This window comes from Bufo bufo, chromosome 6 (assembly GCF_905171765.1).
Source record: "Bufo bufo chromosome 6, aBufBuf1.1, whole genome shotgun sequence".
NCBI lineage: Eukaryota > Metazoa > Chordata > Amphibia > Anura > Bufonidae > Bufo > Bufo bufo.
Window position 1 is genome coordinate 26,304,778 of NC_053394.1, and position 22,010 is coordinate 26,326,787.

Consider the following 22,010-nt stretch of genomic DNA (forward strand, 5'->3'; position numbering starts at 1 on the left):
CCGCAGACCGAACAGAGCTCGGCCATGCTACATTAGAGGCGCTTCCCTCCTGTCAGTCCCTCTCTTCAGGCTGCGCCCGGGCCGGGCGGTGCACTTTTATAGATGCGCCAGCCTGGGCAGTGCGGCAGCCGCCCAGTGCGGGGGAGGACCCACCGCCGTACTTTAAAAAAAAACTTGCGGCAGGACTGGCCACCACTTAACCAACGCTTTTTTTTTAACCGAACAGGGCCGGCGCCCCCTGCTAATTTGCGCCCTAGGCGGCTGCCTAGGTCGCCTTACAGGTGGAGCCGGCCCTGATCGTAATACTTCTGACGCTGAAAGGATTGTTTAGTGCGGGCAATTTCCACAACATGGGAGCTATATGCATCCTGTGCCTCCTTCCAGACAAACAAAGAGAACTGGTCGCCCTTCTCCACAAACTCCACCTCCGTTACCCCCACCCACTCCCGCAGAAAATCCCCAAACTGTCGACTTTTAGGTTTAGCCCTACTAATCCCCTGAATAAGCAAGTGTTCCCCGCAGGCAAGCCTTCAAGGCGTCCCACACCACCCTGCTCATTGCTGAGCCTGTATTTAGACTGAAATACTCCTGTATAGTATGAGTAATATATGAGCAGTCAATCACCTGTAGCCAAAAAGAGTTAAGTGCCCATAAACGCTGTGATGGGGGTACTATAGGCGAGGTGGACAGGCGCAGGAACAGATAGGAGTGGTCAGACAAAGCCCTGGTCAAGTATTTTACCTCAGCAATGCCAATGCCAAATCAATGCGGGATAAAGCCTCATGTGTGAATTGACATACGATGGGATGCCGGACGTGCCACAGATCCACCAGAGACACCTCTTCCAATAATCTCCCAAATAAGGACAATTGGCCACCTGCTTCTGCCTGTGTCCCCCCATATCTATCCCAGTATGGGTGAATGGTGTTATTAAAGTCACCCACCATAATGACTGGCACATCAGGGTTATCATTGACAAACGTCAGGGCCCCTCTCAACGTCACACTGCTATAAGGAGGAGGTATATATAGTGATATTAACAGATACTCCTGTGTAAATATTGTACAATGCAAATAGACACAGCGGCCATCAGGGTCAACCCTAGACAACGGCACCTGAAAGGGGATGGACTTATGGACTGAAAGTGTATTTCCTTCTCAATGCACCTTGATTCCCACCTTTGTCCCCGAAGACAGGCCTGGAGAACTTATCAGTGACACATGCAGTATGATGTCAGTAACAGTTCTATTTATTCCTTGCCATACAGGGCTTTATATACATTCAAGCATACATACAAGAATAGCTGCAGCTCTCATTATAATAATGCTGACTAGGAACATTTCCTTATACAGACAGGCAGCTTTCAATAATGCGGACTAGGAACAGTTCCTTATACAGACAGGAGGTAAATGTACAGTACAGACCAAAAGTTTGGACACACCTTCTCATTCAAAGAGTTTGATGCCTTCACACTGAAGGCATCAAAACTATGAATTAACACATGTGGAATTATATACATAACAAACAAGTGTGAAACAACTGAAAATATGTCATATTCTAGGTTCTTCAAAGTAGCAACCTTTTGCTTTGATTACTGCTTTGCACACTCTTGGCATTCTCTTGATGAGCTTCAAGAGGTAGTCCCCTGAAATGGTTTTCACTTCACAGGTGTGCCCTGTCAGGTTTAATAAGTGGGATTTCTTGCCTTATAAATGGGGTTGGGACCATCAGTGGCGTTGAGGAGAAGTCAGGTGGATACACAGCTGATAGTCCTACTGAATAGACTGTTAGAATTTGTATTATGGCAAGAAAAAAGCAGCTAAGTAAAGAAAAACGAGTGGCCATCATTACTTTAAGAAATGAAGGTCAGTCAGTCAGCCGAAAATTTGGGAAAACTTTGAAAGTAAGGGCTATTTGACCATGAAGGAGAGTGATGGGGTGCTGCGCCAGATGACCTGGCCTCCACAGTCACCGGACCTGAACCCAATCGAGATGGTTTGGGGTGAGCTGGACCGCAGAGTTAAGGCAAAATGGCCAACAAGTGCTAAGCATCTCTGGGAACTCCTTCAAGACTGTTGGAAGACCATTTCAGGGGACTACCTCTTGAAGCTCATCAAGAGAATGCCAAGAGTGTGCAAGGCAGTAATCAAAGCAAAAGGTGGCTACTTTGAATAACCTAGAATATGACATATTTTCAGTTGTTTCACACTTTTTTGTTATGTATATAATTCCACGTGTTAATTCATAGTTTTGATGCCTTCATAGTCATGAAAATAAAGAAAACTCTTTGAATGAGAAGGTGTGTCCAAACTTTTGGTCTGTACTGTATATATAGTCACCCTTTAATATGATGTCACCCAACCTCCTGTCCTTCATACAGATCATTTTATTTAACCCTTTAATCCCCTCTTAAGTCATGAATATGACTTATCTTCTTTCTCTCATAGGGAGGTAAGTAGCATATGGTTGTCCAGGGTCTGTGGGTTTTGGACATATTACACAAAACATCTGTATGAGGGAAGGGATACATTGGATGCAACAACATATGACAATCAAGGAAGCAATTATAATTATAATACTGATCAATAATGTTCTTAACCAACTCAAATCCGGCAGCCAGCTCAATAACCAGTCCCACCAAGAGGATGAATCAACATCTTTCCTGATATTATTAGCAATTTCATGTAACGCTTGAATATGGGACTGGATTTATCTGCAATGATCAGATAAATTAAAGCAACACATTCCTTTAAAATCTTGACATCCTATATTATGTTTCAGTAACAGATAATCTACAGCAAATCTAGTTTTTAGCACTGCTCCTCTTATGCCTTGTATATCTAAAAGCATGTCTGATAAGGCGATAGAGGTATGATTCAGAGATTTAGCTAAGTCACATGCAATAGAATTTATAGTACGAGTATTATATATAGCCAGTCCAGGCACTCCTAGTGTCGTCAATATAATCATATACACTATTCTTAGGTAATCCACTTTTTATGTCTCTATTATCACAATATAAAGTCATATCCTGGGAAAAGGTAAAACAAGTTTCTGCTGCAGTCACGTTAATAGTAATTATTCTAATATTATCCCTGCTATTTCCTAATTTCTGACACTCCCCACAGAAGTCATACAAGGGAATAAAAGATTGTGTATTGTTAGCCATCGCCCAGACTTCAAGGAGGGATTCATCGGGTGTAGGCACAGCAATAACACATGTTTGTATAAGATCCCGTGGGCTCTGTAAGTCTTTAAGGCACAATGAACTAACATTTAGGGCATTTGCCATCCTGACTATACTATTCTGTTCAGAATAAAAGGGGACTGGAGCAAAGGGATCATGCTCCTGAGCTCTTTTATATACTGGCCGTTTATTTGGTGCACCGCAGAAGAAACTCATCTCCTCTGGGTGATAAATACATGTAATAAGCCAGACTGGCAAGAAAACACAAAGATTAATAATTATCAGCAGACAAACAAATCTCCCAGAATATTGTGGGGTCATCATCTTCAGCCTGTGGCCATGCACTTTTCAGGGAAACTTCTTCTGAGCTCCCCTCTTTGTTCAGGGAATTCACACCTGCTTCACCCTCTTTGTCTTTGTCTGTCACCGGAGAAGAAGCCTCAGGGACCCTTTTTCACTCTGCTAGCGTGAATCCAGATTGGAGCCTCTTCTGTCAGAATCGCTGTTCTAGTGACTGCTACCACTCGGGTGGGTGGTCCAAACGGGAACTCAGTCTGTTTTCGTCCTTTTGCCAGGCGCTGGGCTATCACCACGTCTCCTGGTTGGAAAGGATGCGTAGGTTCCTGTGGAGAGAAAGGAGAGTTTCTACAAGTTTCCTCACATATTCTGCCTGTACTACTTCTAGATCCCCTTTTTCTATCACAGGGGCCTTTGGACCCCAAGGGGTGGGAAAGTGTCTTCCCATTAGGACCTCAAATGGTGAGTAACCAGTATTCTTATTAGGCTGCATCCTAATTTCTGAGACATATAATACACCGTGAAACATAAGATTGTACCTTTGATCTAAGACCTGGTATAAAAAAATCTCTCCGAATGAGGTCAGTGGTTGCCTGTGCTCCCCTTTGGCCAAGACCATGATACTGTGCAATTCAAATCGGGGCGCTTGCAACTGGGATACATGGCTTCCCCTCTTTGCAGAGAAGACCCGTATTAGGGTCTTGTACTGCACCTACCGACTGCCATTCTATTTTGTCACTACTGGTAGCCAAATCCTGGAGGCTTAGCAATAGATTGTCAGTAAGGGTAATGTCTGGAACTAGGGAAGGCATTTGAACTGTTGCTGCCATTCTAATAGCAGCCTCCTTTGCTGCCTGATCAGCCAGGGCATTCCCTTTAGCTATGTGTGTTTGGAGACCAGTATGTGCCTTACAATGGATAATAGCAACTTTGCTTGGTAATTGGATGGCGGCCAGGAGATCATATACTAGGGTGGAATGTGAGATTTGCTTCCCATCTGCAGCTATGAAGCCTCTCCTCTGCCAGATGACCCCATGATCGTGTACAACCCCAAAGGCATACTTGGAATCGGTGTATACATTTACATCTTTCCCCTCAAAAATACAACAAGCTCTAGTGAGGGCAATCAGTTCAGCAGCTTGGGCAGACTGAAAAGGTATAGGATTCGATTCCAGTATAACATCAGGGAGCCGATCCACAGCGTATCCTGCATGATAAGTGTTCTCATTAGGGCGGTAACAGGATCCATCCACAAAAACATCAGGCGCTCCTACAATGGGTGTGGACTGTAAGTCAGGCCTAGGTGAGGTATGTCCATGTATAAGTTCAGTACATGCATGGGGAGGAGGCAAATCATCCTGCTCTCCCTTGTAGCCAAGTAGGGCATTCAGTATGGCCATTGGACCGAACGTGGGTGCTGAGTATTTGATATGAAGTTGAGGATTAGATAGCAACAAAACTTCATATCCACTCAGTCTTTGTGCTGACATATTTTGCGTATGTATGTTCCTCAATAGGGCCTGAACATTGTGAGAGGTATGCAGAGTGGTGGGATGACCTAGGGTGATAGGCATGGCCATCTCAGCGACCATAGCACAGGCTGCCAAACTCCAGAGACACGCAGGCATGCCCTGAACCTGTACGGGAACCACTTTTGAGAAAAAAGCAACTGGGCGGAATTTACCTCCATGATCTTGCGCCAGGACTCCTGCCATGGTTTTACAATTGTCCCTGGCAAATAAGTGAAACATCACGCCATAGTCGGGTAGGCCCAAACCAGGACTTGAAACCATTGCACATTTCAAATGACTAAAAGCTTGTAACATGTCATCCGACCATGTAATGGAGTCAGGCATCTCAGTATAAGTGGCTTGTATCAGAATATTATCATAGTAGGAACAATCAGCAATCCATTGGCGGCAGTAACCAATCATGCCAAGAAAGGTCAACATGTCTTTTTTTTGTTTGTTTGTGGGCGGGGCAGACCCAGTACGGAGGTAATTCTGTCATGGCTGATTCTCCTCTCACCTTTACTGAGAGCAAAGCCCAAATACTCAACATTTTCCATACACCATTGTAATTTCTTCCTAGAAACTTTGTGACCGCATTCACATAACCACAGTAATAAACTAACACAGTCTGCCTGGCAGGCCTCCCGAGTAGAACTACATATGAGGAGATCGTCCACATATTGTAGAAGGACAGAACCATGAAGGGCAGTCCAAGGGCGCAGTGTAACTTGGAGGACAATGTAGTAGACTACTGGGGAGTCTACATAACCCTGAGGCATTCCACACCAAGTATACTGGCGAATTTTAAATGTAAAAGCAAAAAGTGGCCGTGTCTCCTTGTCAACTGGGACAGAAAAAAATGAATTCTTCAAATCAATAACAGAGAAAAACTCTGCATGGGCAGGAATAGCCGATAGCAGAAATGTTACGTCTGGAACCACAGGGACTATGGGTATAATAACAATCTTATTAATATCATCTACTTCAATAGGTTCCTTTAACAAGGTGTCCCCTACAGTCATAAAAGTGAACTGTTCCTCAAGGTCACAGTCCACATGATGAGGTATATGTTCAGGTTTGGGAAAATTCCTTTTGTGATCTAAGGCACATGGGAGCTATGACATTTCTAGTGTTAGAAATGTGTGAATTTTATTCTATATGTTTACGTATCTCCAGGACAGCAACTGGTCAATCCCAAGCTGCCACAAACTTCTTCTTAGCTCAGGAGCCACCCCCCTCCCTTTTCTGCTGTTAGTCGAAGCCCTGTGTATGCAACGACATGAGGAGAAGGAGGGGGGCAGGGAGCTGCGCTGTGGGCAGCATCTGAACTATCTCCCAACAGATGATTTGAAGAAGTGTGCACTGGGAAAGGACTCTAGAGTGTTATCTATTCTCCTCCTATCTCTTCTTCCCTTTTGAGCCAATTAAATAATGCCTGGGCCTCAAAGTACTTTTTAATCTAAGTCATCGCTTGGAAGGGAATGAGATATCTGTGGGATATTTCCTAAATAGGGAGGAGGGGCTTCTGGAGTGAACCCCTTGTCAATCCTTTTTCTAACTCATGTTTCATTTTATATCCCTCCTGGTTCCCTGCCTTCTGCTTGTGAACCGTTTTATTTGGTCTATCATACCAGTATGGTGCATAAGTAAGCCAATTTTCCCCTCCCGACTGCATATACTGCATGTCCCACTGGGGGTCTGGACCATAATATGGGTAAGCTTCAGTGTCACCCAAACATAACCCTTTTACCATATCCATATGGAAGGTGTCATTAGCCCCTTCCCGAGGGAACGAATTTATACTGTTCATCCCCTCCATCCATCCTGCCATATTATCCACTCAGGGAGTAACTAAATAATAATCAGTCGCACAGACCCGGGCTACATAATCCTTACATGTGTCTCCTACATTCGGAGGGGGTGGAGAGACCTCTCCTTGCTTTGCACCCATTTCTTATAACTTAATTGAGACGGAGGCAGATCAAAACTGTCCCCAGGACTGGCTATACAGAACCGTGAAGGACTTATGTCTATGCACAACTTCCTCCTCAACTGTCTGTTAATATGATCCCTTAAAACAGTTACTTGCGTTCACCAGTTTCTGGGTTAGTGGGTCATACAGGACACACACAATAAAGTTAGTACATTTGTCACAGTATCAATTGCTGCTTACCTTCAGCATAAAAATTACTTAATGCTTCATAACATCATAACATAACAGAAAGCATAAGAAAGCGACAGAAAAGAAGCAATAGACAGTGGGTGACAAGAGAAATCAAGGTGCAGACTCTATATGATTTCTTCCCAAAAGAATTCCTCTGGTAAATCCTTCCCTAAAGGATATATCTGTTAAATACTTCCCTAAAGAATTTATCTGTGTGACCTGGCCAGTAGTCTATTTACAGCCTATCTTCCCTAAAGATAGACACCATTTTTTTTCATTCTATCTTGCCTAAAGATCGTTTCCAATTCTTTCAGTGTGTCTAAAGTGGATTCAAAATAGAAGCAACAGAAAATTTTACGGAAAGCATCGGAATGTCCCCAGTCGTTAGACAGGAATATTCCATTACTTACCGAATTCCTGTGTACCCTATTCCGTGGACGAACCCCCAACTGAAAGTGTATTTCCTTCTCAATGCACCTTGATTCCTTCCTTTGTCCCCGAAGACAGTCCTGGAGAACTTATCAGTGACACATGCAGTATGATGTCAGTAACAGTTCTATTTATTCCTTGCCATACAGGGCTTTATATACATTCAAGCATACATACAAGAATAGCTATATACACCAATAAATGACTCACAGAGGTGAGTACCCGTGCCAAGCCTGCACGCGAAATGAGACACCAAAAAAGGAAATAGGGCCAGCACAAATAGAAATGAATATAATCTTTATTATAGTCTCAACACGAGACCGGATATAATAAAATACAAGTAAAAGACAATGCTGTAGTGGATGAGGGACACACAGGAAGAGAAACAACACCACTGGTAATAAACATATATGTATATAAATGTCAATCTAGATATCCAGGCTGATGGAATCATATAAATATAACATGGTGTATAAATAAGTAACAAAGGCCGGATACCCGGAATAGCAGGCAAAGTCACAGATGATGAAACCGGATGAAGATCCAAAAACAGTACAAGGTTTTATAAAGTGCAAAGTGGGGGAAAGGTGTGTGTGAACCTTTCCCCCCTGAAGAAGCTAACGCGAAACGTGCATTGGGGTTATCCAGTTCACCACTCAGGTATTTAATGTCATAACTTTATTGTGGATGTTTTATCAATCTGATTCCTGTACGTTTATCTTGGCACTTTGCACTTTATAAATCCTTGTACTGTTTTTGGATCTTCATCCGGTTTCATCATCTGTGACTTTGCCTGCTATTCCGGGTATCCGGCCTTTGCTACTTATTTATACACCATGTTATATTTATATGATTCCATCAGCCTGGATATCTAGATTGACATTTATATACATATATGTCCATTACCAGTGGTGTTGTTTCTCTTCCTGTGTGTCCCTCATCCACTACAGCATTGCCTTTTACTTGTATTTTATTATATCCGGTCTCGTGTTGAGACTATAATAAAGATTTTATAACAAGACACGGAGGCTCATATTGCTTTTACCTTTCTTTACTTCTACCATAGAAAAAAGGGTATACAAAGTGGAAACCATAGTAACAAACTCCTCCCCTTATCCCAGTATATCCATCCTTGTCTGCCTGGGATCTTCCTCTTTCTTTGCTGCTACCAGGCAGATAAGTACTCTCCAGCTCTGTAGTGCTGCTCAGGGTCTGGTACATCTGTTACTAATTAGATTGAGTTCACCCTTTTTGAGTTCTAGGATGTTTTTCATTAACATCATGGTGTATCGATAGTTTTTCTTATGTATAATTTAGTTTTTCTTATGTATTATTTTTCCCTACAGGATTTTTTCCTTTATTTGCTCTTAGGCTTATATGTGCCCCTTTAGCGGACCTTGCGGCTCCTCCGCCCTCCTGGCGTGAACCGCATTCTATCTGGTTATTTTCTTTTCCCCCTGGTTACCTCAGGTTGCGTCTGCCATTTCGCGCGCGCTTCCTGTCTTCTTCTTCTTCTCCGCCCGAAGTCTCGCGATTCGAGATTTCAGGCGCCCTTTCCTTGTTCGACTGTGTGCTGACTCCGAGATCTCGCGAGATTTCGGTGTCCCTGACAGTTTCCCCTCTCTGGACGCACCGGACAGTACCGCTCTGCTTATCTACCAGCCTCGCGGTTTCCTTGTGCCGCTCTGTGCCTTGTGAGTTCAATTACCTTACATATCCGTTTCTTCCTCTGATATATGCTTGTGCTTGTCCTGGTGCTACATTGCTCTCTCTCTTCTTTTTCTTCTAGTGCAATTCTGCTGCTTCCTGGCTGGGGTGACTAACTCCTGCCGTTCCTTTTATTAATATGTCTGTCAGAAAAAATTCTGTTGCTTCTGTGGCCCCTAGTGACCCCCTCCTGCAGAACAGGTTTCCCCTACTCAGGATAGGAGGTCTGAGGTGTTTCACCCGGACGATCATGATTTGGCACTACAAAGATCTATTTCTAATGCCATCATAACCGCCATGGGTTCAATGTCCTCTGCATTAACCCAGTCTATCTCTCAGGCCCTTATGGCTCGTCCTAGCACCGCTGCCCAAGGCTCGGTCCAGCCTCCAGGGCAATTACCTATTGCCTCCAGAACAACTCAGATTGATGGGCCACTCCCATCCCAAGATAACGCGCATTGTTCGCGTAAACGAGCTTGCACCCGCCAGGCAGAAAAAACGCGGGCATGGAAGACTGCCAGGTCTCTACCTGAGCCAGTGTCAGACTCTGATAGAGAGTCGGAGGAGGAGGCTCATTAAAAAATGTCGATGATTTGACTTATGATGTTGAGGACGATTTGGCGGATATTGCTGTGGACCCGGCACTTAATGTATGCCCGGAGCCCCCTTTACTACACCAGGGGTTAGCAGAGGATCTCTTAAAGGTTCTGTCTGGGGAACCATTGTTTAACCCTGATGAGCTGCACCATCCCCGCTCTGCGGAATGGATGCCCGCCACGCATGTGGCGCAATATTTGGAAGCTCGCATACGCAATCCTCTTAGCAAGGAATCGCGTAATAAGTTGCGGGCAGAGTGCCCTCGTCCTTTGATACCACACAAAGTGTGTGAAACGCCCTCAGTGGATCCTAAAATGGTCCAATTTTTGGCAAAGACGGGTTTTAATCCCCGTAAAGGGCTGGACGCTGCGTTAAAGGCAGTCCAAGATAAACTACTGGACATTACAGGTCCTTTAGCTAAAATATTCGATTTGGCTGAGTCCGCTAAAGCGGCAGGTAGGCAGGTGGACTCAGAAGAACTGAGAGGTTGGGCCCAGAGGGCCATATGTGTGGCTGGTAATGTTAATGCCTCGCTCGCCATTGAAAGGCGTAAAGCTATATTGATTAAGATCGAGCCAAAGTTGTCTAACTTGGCTTTGACTGAAGCGGGCAAAGATGCCCAGGGGTTGCTCTTTGGCGACTCTTTTATTAAAGAATTAGGGAAGTATGTAGGAGCCTTTACGGCTCTCGATAAGGCCCAGACATCGATGCGTCGAGTCTTTCAGGGGCGTTTTTCCAACAGGGCCGGCAGTTCTAGGGGCCGACTGTCCGGCCGTTCCAATTTTCATGCCCGGGGTTCCGGCAGAGGCTCCTTTACGTATAGAGCATCCCTCCAGGATCAGAGACACCAGCCGGCCTTTTTTCCATCGCGAGGCACCCCTTTCCGGTCACGCGGTTTCAGAGGAAATCCAAACTCCCGACGACCATTTGGTAAGTCCTATTCTTCGTCCTCTACCTTTTTTAGACCATTATGTCGGAGGCAGACTCTGTTTCTTTTCTTATGTGTGGCCAGGCATAACCTCAGACCAATGGGTTCTTTCTACTGTGCAGGGGTTCACGATAGATCTGATTGCCGATCCAAGTTCCATCCCGGCTCCCCCTTCAATACCACTGTCCAATTCGGCACGGTCCCTCTTTCAGAGGGAGCTGTCGGATCTACTACAAAAATGCGCGATCGAACGCGCACCAGAGAATCGAAGGGGAGTGATCAGCAGTATTTTTCTGGTGCAAAAGAAAGGGGGCCAGATGCGCCCTGTGATCAATCTGAAAGCCTTAAACGCTTTTGTACAATATCGACATTTCAAGATGGAGGGCATCCATCTTTTGAGAGATCTGCTTCTTCCAGGCGATTGGATGGCCAAGATAGATCTCAAAGACGCTTACCTCACGGTTCCGGTGTCTCCCTCTTCAAGAGACCTGCTTCGGTTCCTGTGGAACGGTCAGACTTGGCGCTTCACCTGCCTTCCGTTTGGCCTCTCCTCCGCCCCCTGGTGCTTTACCAAGATCATGCGCCCAGTGGTGGCATGGCTCCGCAGCAGAGGTGTCCACCTAATCGTCTACCTGGACGATATCTTGATCATGGCCCAATCACACTCTCTCCTACTGAAGCACCTCCACTTGACAGTGTCGCTCGTTTCCAATTTGGGGTTCATCGTCAACCAGGAGAAATCTTGTCTGACCCCTGCCAGGTCGATGGAGTTCCTGGGGTTCCAGGTGAACTCGGTAGATGATGTATGCGTTCCCTCCTTTCGCGCTCATCCCGAGGGTACTCCTTCAAGTTTGTCAACAGTTGGCGAATTTGGTTCTGATTGTGCCATTTTGGAGAACGCAGTCCTGGTTCCCTCAAATCCTGGAACTTCTGGTGGATTTTCCACTTCTTCTTCCCGATCAGTTGTCACTGCTTCTAGGGCCTGCAGGAGAATTTCATCCACTCCTTCAGAACGGATCGTTACGTCTCCTAGCCTGCAAGATCTCGGGAGTCCAGGAGGAGGCGCTGGACTTTCAGGATCGACTAGGTTCTTATTGGACTGCGCTTGGGTACCCGGAACGAGGCGAGCTTATAGAGTCGCCTGGGGTTCTTGGTCTCGCTGGTGCGTCGAGCGGACTTTGGATCCCGTTAAGGCTCCTGTAAATTCCATTTTAGCCTTTTTATCCTCACTTTTTGAGGCGGGAAAGGCTTACCGTATTATCAATGTCTTTAGGTCAGCAATTTCCTCCAGGCATAACGGTTTTGAGGGACGTCCGGCGGGTCAACATCCCCTGGTCAGTCGTTTACTCAAAGGCTCACGCTTGGCCCGACCTCCTCGGCCACGGTTTTCGTCAACCTGGGATGTTTCTGGTGTCTTAACTTTTTTAATAAACTGGCCCTCTAATGCTCAATTGTCATTACGGCAGTTATCGGCCAAATTGGTCACTTTATTCTGTTTGATCTCTTGTAAGAGAGTTTCGGATGTGCGTGCTTTGGATTGGGACACTAGGTCCTTCACCCCAGAGGGGGTTCACTTTAACATTTCCCGACGCACTAAAACCAATATCCATTTGGTCTCTTACCCCCGTTTTCCGGCATCTCCACAACTATGTCCTGTGGCTTGTTTGTGCAGCACGCCAGACCTGCAGGGTATTGCGATGTGAGGTCACGGTTTTGGGCAATCGAGGGTTGCTCACTGTATTGGAGAACCCTGGGCAGGCATGCGGCAGTGAAGGAGAGGTAGACACAGTTCCTCTGGGGCACACTCTGTATATAGGGACCAGGCCTGATGGTGGATGAGGTGCCCTGGATGTTACAGGTATTTTGAGTGCCTGGGGCAAGGTCCCTTTTGGATTCGTGACGCCAGTGCCTGTGACGGTGGCACACCGATTTGTAGTGGGAATAATTGAGGTACACAGATGGTATAGTGAACCAAACGTTTCTTTACTGAACAGTCCAACTTTATACAGTAAGGTAGTTATACAGTCCTTTGTATTACAGCTTGCAAGCAGGCTTCTTCCACAAGATGGCAGGTATAAGTTATGCAAGATACTCAGAGGGTAAATCCACAATGCACTCAGAATCAGGTTGTACCTTTCCTCAGAAATAGCGTACACTGTTCCTTTCTAGAACTCCTGTCTGGTTTCAATCCCAAGGCCCAAATGCCTAAATGGTGGCTTATATCCTTGGTATATATATATATCTTCCTCTCGTATTAAATCCTTGCTTTTCTTCCTAAAGCATCTGCCTATCAGGGTTACTTATCTTTGCCTGTAGTATGTTGGCTTTATTGCTGCAGGGCTGTGGTTTCTCCCAGGAGGTGACGTCCTGCAACCGGGGTGTCTCTACTGAGCTAAGCCTAGCCTCAGGAGCTTCAGGTGGACGAAGTAACTCCTCTAGTCCCCTGGAATGAACTACTTTCCCCTGTCTGGGCCTACCTATATATATCTAGGGCTCTCTAGCTCCCTCTAACGTCTGGGAGGCTAAACTACACCCTGACAGGCCTGACACCAGCTAACACAGGGAAATGCATACACATAACATTAAATGTAATAAAGACACATTAACCCCTTTTGTGCAGTGCCCACCTTTACCTAGTGGGACACTACATACCACCACGCTATAACGTTGCCCGTCCTCGGCGCAAAATGGAGGGGCCCTGCCCGGCTGGATACTGCAGCCTGAAAGACAAAATGAGAACCGGCATACATGGCAATTATCACAGCAACAGCATAGAAATTAACAAACAATGTAACTGCAAGGAATGGTGAAAAGGGGCGTCGTTCTCTTCTCTCAGGATAATGTGAGGGAACAGGGGCGCTGACCTGGTGCAGCGTATCAATAAGCCAGGATAGTCCATAAAAACATAATAAACGTAAGTCCTTGGAGGCTCAAAGGAACACATGAGTCCGTACCCAGGCTTGCAACAGGGTTAAACAGGGGTTTCCCGTGAGGGGCTACCTGGACCCATGATGTAGTCCTCAAACCTCACAGGTGGGTGTCCCCTGGTAGAACGTGTAGACCTCCTTAGTGACGGAGATTCTTCCTGCCTGGACTCAGGAAGGTCAAGGGAGCTCACCGCCTCTGGAACCACTTCAGGAGCTCTCTGGGGTAAGGTATCCGGAGACGGGAGACCAACAGGAACAGGAGCAGGAACCAACAAATTCAGCCAAGGCGTGAGGGCCCAGTGGAGCGGCTCTTTATCATGGATCAAGTTCTCCACAGCCTGCATAGGGTCCATAGGTGGAGCCGGCAATTCCTCCTCAGAAGGCTCAGGCTCCATCTCCTCCGCCGCTGGTTCTCCTTCGATACAGGGTTTGAGGCGGTTCCTGTGAACAACTTGGGGACCTTTTCCTTCTCTGGAGACCTGGTAAATGTGGGCTGCAGCATTAGGTATGGCAGTAACAAGGTAGGGAATCCTTTCCCATTTGCTGTCCAACTTGCTGGTCCGGTGGTTGTTTTTCAACCAAACCTTGTCTCCAAGAGCCAGGGGTCCCGCATGGGCAGTCTGGTCGTAGTCTTTTTGCTGGCGTTCCCGGACATTCTCCATGCGTTCTTGCACAATCTCCTTGGCATTAAGAAGAGGCCTCTGGTGCTCCACTACCCAATCAGTCCTGGGCAGTGGGTTGATCACATCCGGCACTTGTACCCCCAGGGAGTGATCCGCAGGTAATCTCCCTTGTCGCCCAAACATCAGAGAGAACGGGGTGTAACCGGTGGAACAATGGATGGTGTTGTTATAAGTGTACATCAGTTGTGGCAACAGAGTAGGCCAATCACCCCTCGTATCAGGGGGTACTGCTCTCAGCATTTCAATGAGAGTCTTATTCATCTTTTCACAGAGTCCGTTACCTTGCGGGTGATAGGCGGTGGTCCGGACTTTCTGGCAGTTGTGCAGCAGGCACATCTCATGGAACAGTTGTGACTCAAACGCAGACCCTTGATCGGTGAGGATCCTTTCTGGGCAGCCGTAGGGCAACAGGAAATGCTTCCAGAACGCCTCCGCTGTGGTCTTGGCTGTCAGGTCTTTCACAGGCACTGCTACGACAAACTTGGTGAAGTGATCAATTATAGTCATGGCATAAGTATACCCAGAGCGACTCGGCTCCAACTTCACATGATCAATCGCGACAAGTTCTAAAGGAGCTGTACTTACAATAGGATGGAGAGGCGCCCTCTGGTCATGGCGTTCAGTTCGCCCCACAGCACAGGCAGTGCATTCTCGGCACCATTTTTCGATATCCTCTCTCATCCCAATCCAATAGAATCTTCTCCGTATGGTGGCCTCAGTCTTCTGTACACCGAAGTGTCCGGACTGGTTGTGGTACATGTCCAGTACCAGGCTGGCATCCCGACGTGGCAGGAGAATCTGGTAGACTCTATCACAGGACACTGGATCCAGACTCCTTCTGAGCAACAGGCCTCTTTGAAGGAATAGTTGGTGGCGATGTCTCCACAGTCTTACTAGTTCTGGGTCTGCACTCTTCCTGCGGATTCTCTCAGGGATTTTCCCACTGGTAAGGAAGTCAAGCAGTTCACCAAGGACTCTACTTTCGGACTGGAGCTTAATCCATCTTTCTTGATCGCCTCCGGACTCAGGATCATCTGAGGAGGGAAGATCAGCAGCAGGGAGATTTTCAGTACGGATATTATCCTGCTGGGCAAATTTTCTGTAGAACGCGGGCATTTCCACTTCTTCCCAGGCATCTTTTAACTCCTCTGGGGCCTCTGTAGTGGGAAGCCGCGACAGGGCATCAGCATTATCATTGGAGCGGCCCGCCCGGTACTTTACAGTAAAGTCATAGTTGGCAAGGCGGGAGGCCCATCTTTGCTCCAGTGCCCCTAACTTGGCCGTGTTCAGATGCGCCAGGGGATTATTGTCCGTGAAGGCAACAAATGGTGTGGCAGCAAGATAGTCTTTGAACTTTTCAGTCACAGCCCACACTAAGGCAAGAAACTCCAGCTTGAAAGAACTGTAATTCTGATCATTCTTTTCAGCTCCCTTCAGGGATCTGCTGGCGTAGGCAATTAACCTTTCTTTGTTGTCTTGCACTTGAGCCAACACGGCCCCCAGGCCTCTTTTACTGGCATCCGTGTAGAGGAGGAACGGCTTCTGATAATCTGGGTAACCCAGAACAGGGGGTTCAGTCAACTTCTTCTTTAGGAGTTGAAAGGCAATTTCTCGTTCTTGGTTCCATTCAACAGGAATAGGGGTTTTCGGGCTCTTCTTTGGATGCCCCCTCAGCAGTTCCTGGATGGGATCCGCAATTCGTGCGAAATGCGGGATGAAACGCCTGTAGTACCCTGCAAAACTGAGAAAGCTTCTCACCTCTTTCACGGTCATTGGAGTAGGCCAGTTGCGGACAGCAGCAAGTTTATCAGGATCAGGCTGTATTCCTTCGGCACTAACAACGTGCCCAAGGTATTTGACCGCTGGTTTCAGTAGGTGGCACTTGGATGGCTTGATCTTGAGGCCATATTTAGCAAGAACTTGAAACACCTCACCCAGGTGCTTTAGATGGTCCTCATACGTTTTGGAGTATACAATGACGTCATCCAGATATAAGAGTACAGTCTCAAAATTCCTATGGCCTAGACAACGTTCCATCAGCCGCTGGAATGTTCCTGGAGCGTTACACAGTCCAAACGGCATATAATTGAATTCAAACAGGCCCATAGGTGTAGTGAAAGCAGTCTTTTCTCGATCTTCTGGGGCCATGGGTACTTGCCAGTACCCACTGGTTAAGTCCAAGGTGGAGAAATAGGCTGATGACCCCAGAGCAGTCAAGGACTCTTCAATGCGTGGCAATGGATATGCATCTTTGTGGGTGATTTGATTAATTTTTCTGTAATCCACGCAGAACCTTATGCTGCCATCTTTTTTCCGGACAAGAACTAGGGGCGCAGCCCAGGGACTATGGCTGTCCCGGATTATATTAGAGTCTTTCATCTCTTTTATCATCTCTTTCACAGACTGATAGGTAGTAGGCGGTATGGGTCTGTGCCTCTCCTTAATAGGAGGATGAGAGCCGGTGGGTATGGTGTGTTTGATTACACTGACCTCTCCATAGTCCGTGGAGTGCTTGCTGAAAGCCTGGTGGTGCTCCTTCACCAGCTTCAGGACTCCCTCTATTTGCTCTTTTGGGGTGGATTCGTTCCCCACATGTAGTTCTTCCCACCAGGATGTCGTAGGGGTGCTGCTGCTCTGTGTGGTCTGGAACGCCTCCGTGGCAGGCAGACGGATCACATCCTGGAAAGACACTTGAAAAAGCAGAGCAACGGGGCAGTGTTTAAGGAGAGTAACGGGATGATCACCAAAGTTAATTAAGCGGACAGGCACTTTACCTTGAGACACGGTCACCATGCTCTTGGCTGTCCGTACAAAGGGATGATTTTCAAAGGGAATAGGTTCCACTAGGGCTTGATAGTCCTGGCCCTGGATCCCTAACACCGCACGGCACCACAGGATGATCTGGGAATTAGGAGGCAGAATTACCGGCCGGTTATCCCGGATCCGGACAGTGCAAATTTCTCCTTTCTTGTTGGCGAACTTTTGTTGAGCACACAGCACACTAATAGTCTTTTGAATAACTCTTCTGGAAGCAGGTGAGGCTGAAGAGATAGTTTGGTTCAATGCGTCAAGTACTTCAGGGTAACAATTTTTTAGAACATTAGTCCCTAATATCACAGGGTGTCCTCCTTTATCTCCTGCTTGTACCACAATCACGCCTTGCTGTGGCAGGGTGGCTTCTCCCACCTGAAGGGTAGGTTCCTAATACCCATGCACTTTCACTGGCTTACCGTTGCTGGCAATGATGTCTAGCCAGGACTCTGGTGGCTGGGTGAGGAGACTTGGATCCCAGAACTTATCAAAGGCAGGCCGTTGAATGGTGGTGACCTGTGACCCAGTGTCCAACAGGGCTTCAAAGGGTATCCCGTTGATACATATATTGATCTTTGGACGGGATCCTACATACTTAGGCATCCAGCTTGGATCCTTTGGACCTACTGTTCTACCTCCCGAGGGGCGGTCCTCTGCCTCAGGGGTTGCCCGTTTAACTGCCAGCACATTGATTCAGTATGTCCATATTTCTTGCAGTGGTGGCAGACAGGCTGTTTTCTACTTCTGGGCCTGTACCTCGGTCGCCCATCAGGCTCTTTTGGGTATACGTCTCCATATGCAGGTGGGAGCCTTGGAGGAAAAGGACCTTCATCTTCTAGTAACAATGGTCTCTCCCATTCCTCTATCTTTTTGCATACCTTTTCTAGGCTTAGAGTAAGATGGTTCACTTGCTCCATGAGGGCTGCCACTACGTCTGTGACTGGAGCTTGGGTGGCCTGACTGACCCCTGCAGACCCCACATTCACAGTCTTGGGCTGACAAGCCTGTGGTTCATAGGAGGCTGCTGGCCCTGGAGCAGGGTTCTGGCCCAATATACTGATGGCCAATTCTTTAAAGTCCAGAAGGCCAATTCTTTAAAGTCCAGAAATGCACAGTGGGGGTGTTGAGCTGACAACATGCGTAGCTGGCCCTTTAAATGCTCATTACTTACGCCTGCAATGAATTGCTCTCTAAGAGTCCGGTCCTGGTCCTCAGCTTCTTTAGGATCCACTTGGACTACAGCTCTCAGTGTCTCTTGTAAGGACAGGGCAAAATCACGGAGCGACTCTCCAGGTTGCTGCTTTCTGCTGAAGAAACGCATTTTAACTTCTGACACCGTTCTGGCCTCAAAAGTGGTGCCCAAGCGATCAAAGATCTGTTCCAGGCTACTTTTCTCAGAGCGGGGCCACGACATGACTTCCCTGCGGGCGGCCCCTTCCAACTGAGCTAGGAGGATCTCCATTTGCTGTTCAGCAGTTATGGGGTAAAGCCGGAACAAGGCCAATATCTGCTCCCTAAAGTCCTTTAACTTGTGAGCTTCCCCGGAATAACGTGGGAACCAGGGGGCCCCAAAATAGTACGGCATAGTTAGCGGCATCAGGCTTGGCGGTACCGCGGCGGCAGGGGCCCTAGGGTCGGCTGGGGATACTTCAGGAGACACGGCTGGGGCCACCTGTCCGATTTCCTCAGGGGTGGACATGATGCTGCTAGGTGGGTATGGCCCTTTAAATGTAGCGGAGCGGACCGGAGTGGCAATGGTAATAACCCCTTTTTTTTTTTTCACAGGAAAGTCTTTTATCACTAACGGGAGTCCCTCCGGTGCCCTGGCAGGGGTCGGGAACGTTCCGGTAAGGTAAATAGAAGAGCCGACAACAGTTCTACGTTGGTACTCACTCCGGTGGTGCTCGCTCCAAGTCTCGCGAGATGCGTGGCTACGGGCGTCGGACGTCTCGCGTACAGCGTCAGCAGGTGGGCGCGGCCTCTCGTAGCTCCGGGACTCAGGTAGGCGGCTCCTTTTTCTCCAGACAGGGCGGCGTTCTTCCTCCTCGCCGGCTGGGTGATGACTCCGTCTGGTTCTTTTCGCGCCAAACAGTTCACCGGGCGCACTTGTAATCCACCTCAGGTTTAAGTGGCAAAATGGCTGTCTATTCACTGACAGCAAGCAGTGGCTTAAACAAGCAGCGCACAGTCCAGAAAACACTATCTTCACACCGCTAATTATGACAGTTCTTTGGCCCAGCAATTTTGAATAAAACAATAGGGCTTGGTCACTTTAAGGCAATTTTTTTTTTTTAGCACACAGTTTTATATCCGCAATGGCGCAGGAATGTTCCGTTAATCCTGTTCGTGACGCCAATTTATGCAGCACGCCAGACCTGCAGGGTATTGCGATGTGAGGTCACGGTTTTGGGCAATCGAGGGTTGCTCACTGTATTGGAGAACCCTGGGCAGGCATGCGGCAGTGAAGGAGAGGTAGACACAGTTCCTCTGGGGCACACTCTGTATATAGGGACCAGGCCTGATGGTGGATCGGTCCCTGTGGTGAAGTAGCTTAATCAGCACGGGTCGCGGAGGCGCCCCTGGTGGTAACGGTCTGGTAGGGATCCGGTGCGCCCGCTCCACAGCATATAATGGGGGGAGCACCTCTGTGCCAAAGACGTCTTTAAGCCAATTCTCAAAATAGGACGTAGGGTCCTGCCCCTCTGCCTTCTCAGGGACCCCCAGGAGTCGGACAATGCTACGTCTAAGGCATCTCTAGGTCGTTGGATTTGGCTATTAGCGCTGAGATCTGCTGCTCATGGACTGGTTAGGGAAGGTAACTTATCTTCCACCTCGCTGACACGGCCCTCCACTTCTACAATTCTCTCATTAACTTTCTGTAGGTCATGTCGGATAAAGGAAAACTCTTGCTTCAGGGACCTTATTTGCTGCTGTAGCATGGTTAGGGCCACTCCACACTGGGTAACTGCCCTGAAGACATCCTTCGGTGTTGGCTCTTCACTCTGGGAAGAAATGTCGTCGTCCCCCCCCCTCTGCCATAACTGCTTCCTCTGGCACAGCTCCACTGACCTCCATTGACTGGGCTTGATCACCTCCTGCAGAAGCCTCCTCCCTTGCATGGTCCCAAATGCTGAGAACACACAATAAATTTACATACACCCAGTCCGAAGGCTCAGACCCTTGTGCTGCACTGCGCGGCGCCCTCCGGTGGATGTTGGAGGTAAGAGCGGTACCTACTGGTGGGTAACTAACAACTAAACAGCCACGCCTTACCTGTTATCCTAAAAAAATCTGGAACAACTGTTTGGGTGCGTGGTGCGGGCTAGCCTGTGGTACAGCATAACAGCTTACAATCTTACAGTGCTCTACAGTATTTCCCCTCACATAACTGGTCCTGTAGCACATGCCTGAGTCAGTGGCGGATCCAGAGCCTGGTCTCGGGAGGGGCACTTCCAGATTATTTTCTGTCCGCCTCCACAAAACAATGGTGCTTATAGAACAGACTACACAGTGTAGCGGTATACTGTATATTGTGTGGCACAGTGTAGGCCAGGGGCGTAACTAGAAGTGACTGGGCCCCACAGCAAATATTTGTAGGGGCCCCCCCAGCGCGCTTCGCACCTCCCTCCTCCTGTGTAAACCCCACTCCTTTGGCACAGTGTAGAGGTATACTGTATATTGTGTGGCACAGTGTAGAGGTATACTGTATATTGTGTGGCACAGTGTAGCGGTATACTGTATATTGTGTGGCACAGTGTTGCGGTATACTGTATATTGTGTGGCACAGTGTAGAGGTATACTGTAGATTGTGTGGCACAGTGTAGAGGTATACTGTATATTGTGTGGCACAGTGTAGAGGTATACTGTATATTGTGGGGCACAGTGTAGCGGTATACTGTATATTGTGTGGCACAGTGTAGCGGTATACTGTATATTGTGTGGCACAGTGTAGGCTATATGTGTATAACATAAAAATATTTCATATGAAAACTTACAGTTACTTGGCTTGGCCCTTGGGGATCTCGGACACCACTTCCACACTTTGGCCGGGGGCTCGGCGGAGCTGATTTTGTGTTTTATCCTAATGAGAAAGATTTCATAATAAGGATTTGGAGAAGGGGCAGTGGGGTCGCAGAGCAGGGAGAGACTGGTGCTGCTACTAGGGGGTCATACCATGGGGGAGTAATAAAGCCCACCATAATGCCCCCCCAGTAGAAATAGTTCTCCTTATAATGTGACAGTGCAAAAATACCCCCTTGTAATGCCCCCAGTTGAGCTAATGTCCCCATAGTGCCCCCATAATGTCCCAGTATAAAATACCCCTATATAGTGCCCCCAGTAAATGCCCCCATAGTGCTCCCCCCTCCCTCCTAGTGCCCCCCATAATGTACCAGTATAAAATGCTCCAGTAGATGCCCTCAGTGTCCCCCATAATTTGCAAGTATAAAATACCCCTTCTTAGTGCCCCCCGTAGATGACCGCATAGTACTCCACTCCCCCCTTCCCCATAGTACCCACCATAATGTGTCCCAGTATAAATACCCCTATATAGTGCCCCCAGTAAATTCTTCCATAGTGCTCCTCTCCCCCCTTCCTGCTAGTGCCCCCCATAATGTACCAGTATAAAATGCCCCATATATAGTGCCCCAGTAGATGCCCCTCAGTGTCCGGCCTCTGATAGGCTGCCGGCCTAGTGTCCCCCATAATGCCCCCCAATAATGTGCCAGTAAGTGTCCCCATAGATGCCCCCCCATGATGTGCCAGTATCA